Consider the following 10538-nt stretch of genomic DNA (forward strand, 5'->3'; position numbering starts at 1 on the left):
GAGAGAGAGAGAGAGAGAGAGAGAGAGAGAGAGAGAGAGAGAGAGAAAGAGAGAGAGAGAATGAGGGAGGTTAGGAAAGGAGGGAGGGAGGGAGGAACAGCTTCAACAATAGACTTTTGAGAGATCATTCCCTGCAAAGTAAAATTTTAGCCATTGAAAACACATACTAAAAAAAAACTAAAAAAAAAAAAGAAAGAAAAAAAAGAAAAGACATACTAAAACAAAATGAATAAACTGGAGGAGAAGAGCTAGTCTATATGTGACAGGTAGTTCTTCTTCATTTACCAACAGCTGATAGATTGGTTTTTAAGACATTTTGTAAGGGATAAGAATTCTCATTTATTATTGGTGGGAACACAAAATGGTACAGGCACTTTGGGAAACAATACAATAGCTTCTTACAAAACTAAATATGCTCTTCCATAAAACCTGTCATCCTTCGACATTCCCTGGAGGAAACCGAAAATTATATCTCCAGGGAAACCTGCACATGAGCTAGGTATGTGTCACCACATAAATGAGGCTTGCTGTGACCCCATCACCCAGAGGCAAGGGCAGGAGGATCATGAGTTCAAGGCCAGCCTGGACTACATGTTGAGGCCCTGTCTCAAAAGCAAAAACTAAATGGCTGTAGGTCACTGTTTATATCTGGTTATTTAAAACTGCATGAACCTGCAAATCAGTAAATCCTTCAACCAACTAGTAAATCAACCATAGTTGCAAAGTCTACACATTAAAAAATCATTCAGCAATGAAGGTAAATGAGCTACCAAGACACAAAAAGACAGAAAAGAACATTAAATTGCTATGGTTTATACTCATTGTTAATAAAACGCTGATTGTCTGATAGCCAGGCAAAAAGCATAGGTGGGGCAATCAAACTGAGGATACTGGAGGAAAGGAGGGTGGAGTCAGAGAGATGCCAGCCAGCCCCCAGGGGAATAAGCTATGACAGAGGACAGGTAACACCACAAGCCACATGGAAAAACATTGGATAATAGAAATGGGTTCATTTAAATGTAAGAGCTAGGTAGTAATAAGCCTGAGCTATCAGCTGAGCATTTACAATTGATATAAGCCTCTGTGGTAATTTGTAAACAGCTTCTAGAACAGGGAAAACTTTGCCTATATTAAATACTTGTTACTAAGTCAAAGAAGCCAGTCTGGACTACATACTGTGTGGTCCCAATGATAAGACATTATATGAAAACAGTAGAAAGATTGGAGGTGCCAGGGGATTGAGGGCAGGATAGTTGAACATGCAGAGCACAGATTTTTAGGTACTATTCTGTATGCTCACGCACTGGTGAATATATACATATCATATGCATCTTCTGAAACACATACAGTGTACTTTGTTGGCTTTCTGTAGCCATGGATTCTGCTTTTGTGGATTCAACAAACCTCACAGTTTACCTAGCTATGGTAGTTGTGTCTTTACTGGACATGTGCAGATATTATTTTCTCATCATTCTCTAAATAATACCATTTTAAAATGCTTTACATAGTATCTATATTCTATTGGGTACTAGAAGTAAACCAGAGATGACTTGAATTATATGTGTGGGAATACATATGTAAGTTGTATGAAAATACTACATCATTGAATATAAGGGTCTTAAGCATCCATATTCATGGACTTTGGTATCCTAGAGGAGGGGTCTGGAAACACTTCCTGGGGATACTGAGACAGAAGTCATAAAATACAAGGGAGAAATGCCAGTGTGAGGTGTGGACTTCAGGGAAGAGTCAGGAAAGAGCATGGGCTCATCAATGGTAACGTATGTACTACGTCAATGCATGGTGCTAATAACAGAGGGAAATGGAGGGAAGGAATGGGGGGTGTTGAGAGAGTGGGTGCGAATGCACATGGGACATCTCTACTTTCCATCCATTTCCGTAACCCTGAACTGCTTTGTAAAGCCTATTGATTCAACATTGTAGATAACCAAAATGGACAACAGTAAAGACTTACATCATTCAACTAAATTGCTCACTATCCCAGCACCTAGGACGCTGAGGAAGGAGGATTTTGAGTTTGAGAAATGTCTGAGCTACATAAAACCTTGTCTCAGAAAATGAATAAACACATAAGTGGTTAATAAACCAAAAGTATCTTGAATATTATTAATAATGAATAACTATGAATATAAATGGCAATGAATCTCTATGTATCAGTTTATCTTTGAAAGGTATTTTAATGACAGGAGTGTAGCATATGCCTAGCACAGATGATCTCCAGGACGGCAAAAAGAAATAAAGCACAATGAGACCAGATTCTGTAGGCATTAGTAGTGGAAATAAAAACCTTACTCTTCCTGGGCTGAATGTGATGACTCATACCTGTAATCCCAGCACTTGGGAGGTTACGGCAGGAGGATTGCCATGGGCTTGTTGAGACTAACCTGAGCTGCAGAAGTGAGACTGTCTTACAAAAACAAAACAAACAAACGGGAACCACACTGGGATGGAAACCTCAATGTGTTTGTTTCTTTTGGTGTGTTTGTTCTTTTCTAGAGACCTACACTAGAAGGGCTTGTATGTGTCTGTGTGTCTTTATGTGATAATGAAAAGTTAGTACAATAGGTGAATTATTGCATGTTCACATGACATATTACATAAACTATAAGGTTATGTTTTTGAGGAAAACTTAATGAGAAAATACTCAACTTATATTCAAAATTTTTTTGTGTGTATGTGTGTTATATATGTTTGTTTGCCTGGTCACATGTGTGTTAGCCCATGTATATATGTGGGGGTCCACATGTGTGCACATATGCATGTGAAGGCCAGAGGTGAGCATCAAGTGCTTTCTTCAATCACTTTCAGTTTATAGACTGAAGCAGGATTGCTGTGGACAATGGTCTTGTACCCGGCAAAGATTTGTCACTTGTATTATTTTAATAAAACACTGATTGGCCAGTAGCCAGGCAGGAAGTACAGAAAGGGCGACCAGAACAGAAGAATTCTGGGAAGAGGAAAGGTCAGTGTGCAGTCATCACCCAGATGCAGAGGAAGCAAGATGAGAATGCCTCACTGATGAAAGGTACCAAGCCACATGGCTAACACAGACAAGAATGATGGGTTAATGTAAGAATTAGTTAATAAGAAAGCCTGAGCTAATAGGCTCAGTTTATAATCAATGTAGACCTCTGTGTGTTTCTTTGGGACTTAATGGCTGTGGGATAGGGCTGGATAGAAACCTCTGCCAACACAGGATGTCTCACTTGACCCCAGACCTTGTTAATTCTGCTAGTTGAGTCATCCGATTGCTCTAGGGATCCTTGGCATACCTCCCATTGGCTGGGATTATGAGTGAACTGAACCTATCCAACACTGACTGGGGATCCCAACTCCAGTTCTCAACTTCTCCTCATGCTTACGTGGCAAAAACTTTACCTGCCAATTCATCTCCAAACCTTTCAATGCAGATTTTTTTGTTTGGTTGGTTTTGTTTTTTTTTTTGTTTGTTTATTTTTTGAGACAGGGTCTCACTATGTAGCTCTGGTTGTCCTGGAACTCACCATGTAGACCAGGCTGGCATCGAACTCACAGAGATCCACGTGCCTCTGTCTCCCACGTGCTGGGATTAAATGATGTGGGAGTGTCATATATCAATCTGTTGATTTCATTGGTTAAGGAATAAAGAAACTGCCTAGGCCCCTTGATAGGCCAACCCTTAAGTGGGTGGAGTAAACAGAACAGAGGGCTGGGAGAAAGAAGCTGAGTCAGTGAGTCGCCATGATTGTCCCATTCCAGACAGATGCAGGTTAAGATCTTTCCTGGTAAGCCGGCTCGTGGGCTACATAGATTAATAGAAATGGGTTAGATTAATATGTAAGAGCTAGCCAATAAGAGGCTGGAACTATTGGGGCCAGGCAGTGTTTAAAAGAATACAGTTTCCATGTAATTATTTCGGGTATAAAGCTAGCCGTGCAGGCGGCCGGGTGCTGGGGACGCAGCCCCGCCGCTCCTAATTCAACAATTAAAGGTGTGTACCATGCCCGATTTCAGTGTAGATTTTTAAATTAGAGATACTCTTATCAATTTTGGATATGTTCAAAATTAAAATAATGCCACTGAAGGGAGTTTATTTCAGCAAAACTTCATAGGGTGATGGGGAAATTGTCCTGAGCTTCTACAAAGTCAATGTTATGCTGTACAGCAAAGACACTCTACTCTTCTGGAAGTTCTGATCATAAAACATAAGTCATTTCTAGTCCCCTAGGCCTCTGGCAACCAGTAGAACAGGCAACAGCAATCTCCTCTCCTAGTTTAAGCTGATAGGAAGAGAACATTTGGTCTACATGAACTAGTCCTTGGATGAAGCAATTCTGTTGTATCGTAACGCACTCCTCTAATTCTTTTTTTCCCAGACATAGTCTCTGTTCATCATCTTTCCATGTCACTTGTCATAAAGAGAGATTCCAGAGGGCAGGACACGAGCCTGAACCCGCTATGAGCTCCTTCATGAAGCCATTTCTCTCATGATGGTGAGTTTTGCAGCACCCACTTTGATGCAACTGTGCTGAGGAGCTTAGAGATGAACACAAGACAAGATTCCTGTCTCATGTTGGATTGTGACCTTGAAAACTTGGCTGTGTGAATAAGAAAATCCTTTCTTGGTTCCAATTCCAAGGGAAACAAGTATTGCCTTGTACCAGGTGGTCAAGCTAAAAGAATCAGGAAACTTGAGGCAAACACATTCTGTAAATATTGGCTTGATAACAGGCACGAGGAGAACCCAGTCCAGAGGGCCTCTTGGTGCTGCAGACTAGTAGATCCAGGAGTCCGTGTGCAGCTGCCTGTGGATCAGGATGTAAGCTCTCAGCTACTGCTCCAGGGCCCTCTTGCCTACGCTGCCATGCTCCCCACCAAGAGAGTCATGGACTAACCCTCTGAAACTGTAAGCAAACTCCCAATTAAATGCTTCCTTTTATTTAAAAAGAAGAGGAGGAGGGGGAGAAAGAGGAGGGGTGTACATACCCTGAAGGCCCCTGTACATTGAACATCCTTAACCTCTTCTATAACTCTTTTATTTGTTTGCTTGTTTGTTTGTGTTCCAGGCTGTCCTGGAACTTGTTCTGTAGAACAGGCTGACCTCGAACTCACAGAGATCCACCTGCCTCTGCTTCCCAAGTGCTAGGATTAAAGGAATGCACTATCACATTCCGGCTTAACATCAACTTCTGAGTGTGAATTTGGGGCATTATGGGGCCTACTTCTTCTGCATCTTCAGGATTACTTTCTGTCTTATTGTAAAAATGTATTCTTGGTATTTCTATAAAGCAATCAATTGGATGTTGGACAAATGCATCAGTGTGGATCCTATTTGCCTATGCCTAGACAATGGGTCACCTACTTTTTTTTTTTTTCGAGACAGGGTTTCTCTGTAGCTTTGGAGCCTGTCCTGGAACTCCCTTGGTAGACCAGGCTGGTCTCGAACTCACAGAGATCCGCCTGCCTCTGCCTCCCAAGTGCTGGGATTACAGGCGTGCTGGGTCACCTACTTTTAAAGAAAGCAATTGGGAACTCCTCAGTCTTTAACAGTTCTCTTATTGGTGACATGTCCCGTGTGTACGTGTGCTTTATAATTCTGGTTTATACTCCAAGAGGTCTGGGAATTGTTTGCTGCTTTGCCTTTTATTTACAGAGCTGAAATGGAACTATAGAGCTGATGGAGGAAGGTCATTGGTTAATTAAATAAAGGAGCTGCTTGCCCTGATAGGTTAAAACATAGGTGGGAGGAGTAAACAGAACAGAATGCTGGGAGGAAGAGGAAGTGAGCTCAGAGATGCCATCCTCCCCTCTCCCAGGCAGACACACGTGATGAAGCTCTGACCCAGGATGGACGTAGGCTAGAATCTTCCCGGTATGACCGGTGCTCACAGATTATTAGAGATGGGTTGATCGGGATATCAGAATTAGCCAGTAAGGGCTAGAGCTAAAGGGCCAAGCAGTGTTTAAATGAATACAATTTGTGTGTTGTTATTTCTGGGCATAAGCTAGCAGGCAGCCCGGGGTGCTGGGGACGCAACCCCGCCACTCCTATTACAACAAATGGCACCCAACGTGGGGCTCTGCGCTCTGGAGCAGAGATGCCATGCTCCCGGCTCCTGGGCGGACCCGGGGATAGCTCTGCTCTGAGGCACATGCAATGAAGCTCCGACCCAGGATGGACGTAGGCTAGAATCTTCCCGGTAAGCGCACCTTGGGGTGCTACACACAGTTGATTAGAAATGGGCTAAATTAATATGTGAGAATTAGCCTAGAAGAGGCTAGATAGAAATGGGCCAAGCAGTGTTTAAATGAATACAGTTTGTGTGTTGTTATTTCGGGCATAAGCTAGCCAGGTGGCTGGGGTGCTGGGGACGCAACCCCGTCGCTCCTATTACAACATAGAGCCCTTTATTAAAGCACTTTAAAACAGATGGGTCTAGTTGTGCACACCTTTGATCCCAACACTCAGGAGGCAGAGACAGATGGATCTCTGAGTCTGAGTCTAGCCTGGTCTACAGAGCAAGTTCCAGGACAGCCAGAGCTACACAGAGAAACCCTATCTCTAAAAACCAAATTTAAAAAAGGTTGGGCTAGGCATCAGTGGTGCACGCCTTTAATGCCAGCACTCAGGAGGCAGAGGCAGGTGGATCTCTGTGAGTTCAAGGCCAGCCTGGTCTACAAGAGTTAGTTCCAGGATAGGCTCCAAAGAAACCCTGTCTCAAAAAACAAAAACAAACAAACAAAAACAAAAAAAGGTTGGGATGGCATTTCAAAAACAACTTTAAAGTTATCACACACAAAAAAACTTATTTCCAGGGGCTGGAGAGATGGCTCAGAGGTTAGAAGCACTGCCTGTTCTTCCAAAGGTCCTGAGTTCAATTCCCAGCAACCACATGCCGGCTCACAACCATCTGTAATGAGATCTGGTGCAGAATACAGTATAATAAATAAATAAATAAATAAATAAATAAATAAATAAATAAATAAATAAATAAATCTTTTTAAAAATTACTTCCATCTTAGAAATCTGCCGCTGATACCCAGGAATAAGTTATAGGTGCTAAAGAATGAGTGGAAGATGCTCTCTACCCAGAGTCGCCAGTCTCATGCTTCAGCAGTGCTTGAATCTGGGTACCAGCCGTCTGCTCCAAGCCAGAGCCCCCACCACCTTGTCGCCACCATGACCATGCAATCACCCTCGCAGGTGTCCCAGAACTACCACCAGATGCAAAGGCTGCTGTGGACCTCCAGATCACCCTGTACTGCATGCCTTCGATGTCTGTCTGTCCATATCTTGCTGCTTCGACCAGGATGTGCTTCTGAAGAACGTTGCCAAATAGTTCCAACGTCATGAGGAGACGCTGAGGAGCTGATGAAGCTGCAGTTCGAGAGGTGGCCAATGTTGCTGCAGGATACCGAGACCTGATGCCTGGGCTGCGACGGCTAGAAGAACAGGCTAAACACAGTAGCGTGCGCACTGCATGCGGAAGAGTGTGAACCAGTCGTGACTGGAACTTCACAAACCCCCACTTGTGTACCTTTGTGGAGACTCGTTACCTGAGTAGGCGAGATCCATCAGAGAACGGGGGGTCCACATAACCAACTTGGGCAAGAGAGGAGCTCTGGAACACGGCTTGGTAAAACACCTCTGTCAAGCACGCCCTGAGACACAGTGATAACGAGAGTTAAGATGGACCCCAGAACCTCCAGTGACTTCCACGGTCATGGAGGCAATGCATGCCTGCCTGGCTACTTTTATCTTTTCTAGAAGCAACACCGCAACATCCACTTAAATTCTTCAATTTGTATCATTCTTTCAAAGAAAATTGATAGAAGAATAAAAAGAGAGTGCATGGGCCAACTCCACATCTAATTCAGGCTGTAGCATGGTTCTTACAGGTATTAAAGGCAATAGGGCATCACTGTTAAATTGAGCAGGTACGAAACTAGGAATATGTGTCTGAAGTGTAAAGCTGTGAGCTGAAGCCCCCACCTACACACAAACACACACACACACACACACACACACACACACACACACATACAAAACCACCCTTGTGTTAAATACTGTTCAAGGATGATTGACAGATTAGAAGCTCTATGCCGGGACTAGAGAGGTGGTTTAGGAAGGGTTACTGCTCTACAGAGAACCTGTCACTCACATCAGATGGCTTACAACTTCTAGTTCCAGGGGATCAGACACCATCTTCTGGGCTCCACAGCCCACACTCACATCTGCGTATCCTACATACACACACACACACACAATTGAAAATGAAATCGTAGACTGGAGAAATTACGCAGGGTGTCTTTGCAGGGAACTAGGTTTGTGAGCCTTCAGAACCCAATGGCGGCACACGGCTGCCTGCAACTCTGGTCCCAGAGGATGATGGCAGCTTTGCCTCGGCTTATCCGATGTTCCCACCAATGCAGTTTTTAAAAGATCTATTTTTATTAATTTGTCATGTGTGTGTATATGTGTCTGTTTGTCTGTCTGTGAGAGGGTATGCGCACACGAGATCTGGTGCCCAAGGATCGCCAGGTGTGCCCGATTCCCCTGGAGCTGGAGTTACAGGCCAGTGTGAGGCACCTGATGTGGGCGCTGGGAACCGAACTCAGAGCAGAGCGTGTTGCTCACCGCCAAGCAATAGCTCCAGTCTGCCCACCAATATATTTTTAAAGTCCTTTGATTTATGACATTTTTGTTCTGTAGAAATAAACATTTCATGAAACTAGTACCAGTTGGGGTAACAGGAATCTGAGCTCCCGGCTGTGGGCACTCATTCTTAGCTCCTCCGAGGAAAGAGCTGTGTTTCTACATCAACAAAGCTCAGCTACTTATTTCAAATGTTTGCAGGTACTTCAAAAAATCAAGACACCGGAAATGAGGACTTTTTTCTTGTCAAAAAAAAAAAGAAAGATAAAAAAGAGGGAAATTCTAAATAGTGCTTACTATTTAGATTTAGATTTAGATTTGTAATAGTCAAGCATTAACATCCACCCCACCCCTAGCTCCTCTCACCTCCTCGTTTGAAAGCTTTCAGTATTCCTGTGCCGGGTTTTTGTGACTTAGTTTGGTTCTAGTTTGTGAGGCAGTGTCTCATGTGGACCAGGCTGCCCTCAGACTCACCATATGGCTGGGATAACCTTGAGTTTCTCATCCTAATTCCACTTCCCAGAGTGCTGAATTACAGGCTTGAACAACCAAGCCCAGCTTGGGCAGTGCTGAGCAAGACGCTAAGTCCCAGCCCCTCTATGACTTTTTGGTTTGTAAATTTCCATTTAGTCTTACCAGAAGAACCCCACATCTAGCCTTAAAATGAAAATCTCAGGGAGGTCTCTAGATAGATAGGTAGAAAGATAGATAGATAGATAGATAGATAGATAGATAGATAGATAGATAGATAGATAGATAGAGCATACGTACACACTACTCATGTTCAGACATGATGGGGGAGAAGGAACTTTATTTTGTTTATGGGCCAACTGCTATGAAAACACCTTCATTCAAAATTTAGTTCACAGTCTAGAAGAGCTCTCTCTCTCTCTCTCTCTCTCTCTCTCTCTCTCTCTCTCTCTCTGTGTGTGTGTGTGTGTGTGTGTGTGTGTTAGTGTTATGAGTGTGTGAAATTTTTCGCTGTAGTAGTTGCCAGTCTATAGCCTGATAGCTCACACCTGTCTATGTAGCGAGACCTTGTCTCAAAATAAAACAAAACAAACAACAAAAGTAAGTCATCCTACGTGGAAGCCGATGTCCAGGTTCCGGGTTTTAGGCCCTTCTATTCTCGGTGTTCAGTTCCTTTCTTCATGAAAACACTCAGCCCGCTATGAGCCCTTTCTCTGGAGTAGCTAGCTAATAACTGAATGAAAACGAGGCCATGACATGAGGAGAAGGGCTTTATTGTAGACATGAGAGTTCAGCCAGAGGCATCTGGAACAGTCCAAACTGAACATGGCCAGCAGAACAGACCGGGCCATGAGAGGAGAAGGGGAGAGTGAGAGAGAAAGAAAAGAGAGTGGGGGAGAGCATGGAAATGAAATGAGGGCATAGCCCAAATGGCCGAGTTATATAGGAATCAGAGGCTGGGGGAAAGGAAGGGAAACGTGGTCCCCCAGTCGGGGAGGTTGCAGGAAGCCCAGCTGACTGAGGACTGGGCGGAGCCACAGGCCCTGAGTGATCCTTGTACCAGGTTTCTCAGGCTCCTGTTTAAGAACTAAACGTGTTTCCCAGTTGCTCCCTAAGACTCAGTCCCTCCTTTTGTTTCAGCCGGTCCTTTCTTCTGTCTTAGCACAGAAAAGTTGCTACAGGCCTCCTTTTGCGGGGTCTTCTGTCTTGTCTTGGAGCCCCAAGTTCATACACCGATTCCTCTTCGATCTGAACCCCTGCTCTCTTTGGATTAAGCCCCTCATTCAGAAACCTAGCTAAGGAACACAAACTAAGGTAAAAGTCACTGTTCTATTTTGAACAGGTTTCTTTTTTTTTTTTATTTTATTTTTTTTATTGAGAAAAGGAAAAAAAACAAGTTTCCACCTCCTCC

Source organism: Microtus ochrogaster, chromosome 19 (genome assembly GCF_000317375.1).
Source record: "Microtus ochrogaster isolate Prairie Vole_2 chromosome 19, MicOch1.0, whole genome shotgun sequence".
In the NCBI taxonomy this organism is placed as follows: domain Eukaryota; kingdom Metazoa; phylum Chordata; class Mammalia; order Rodentia; family Cricetidae; genus Microtus; species Microtus ochrogaster.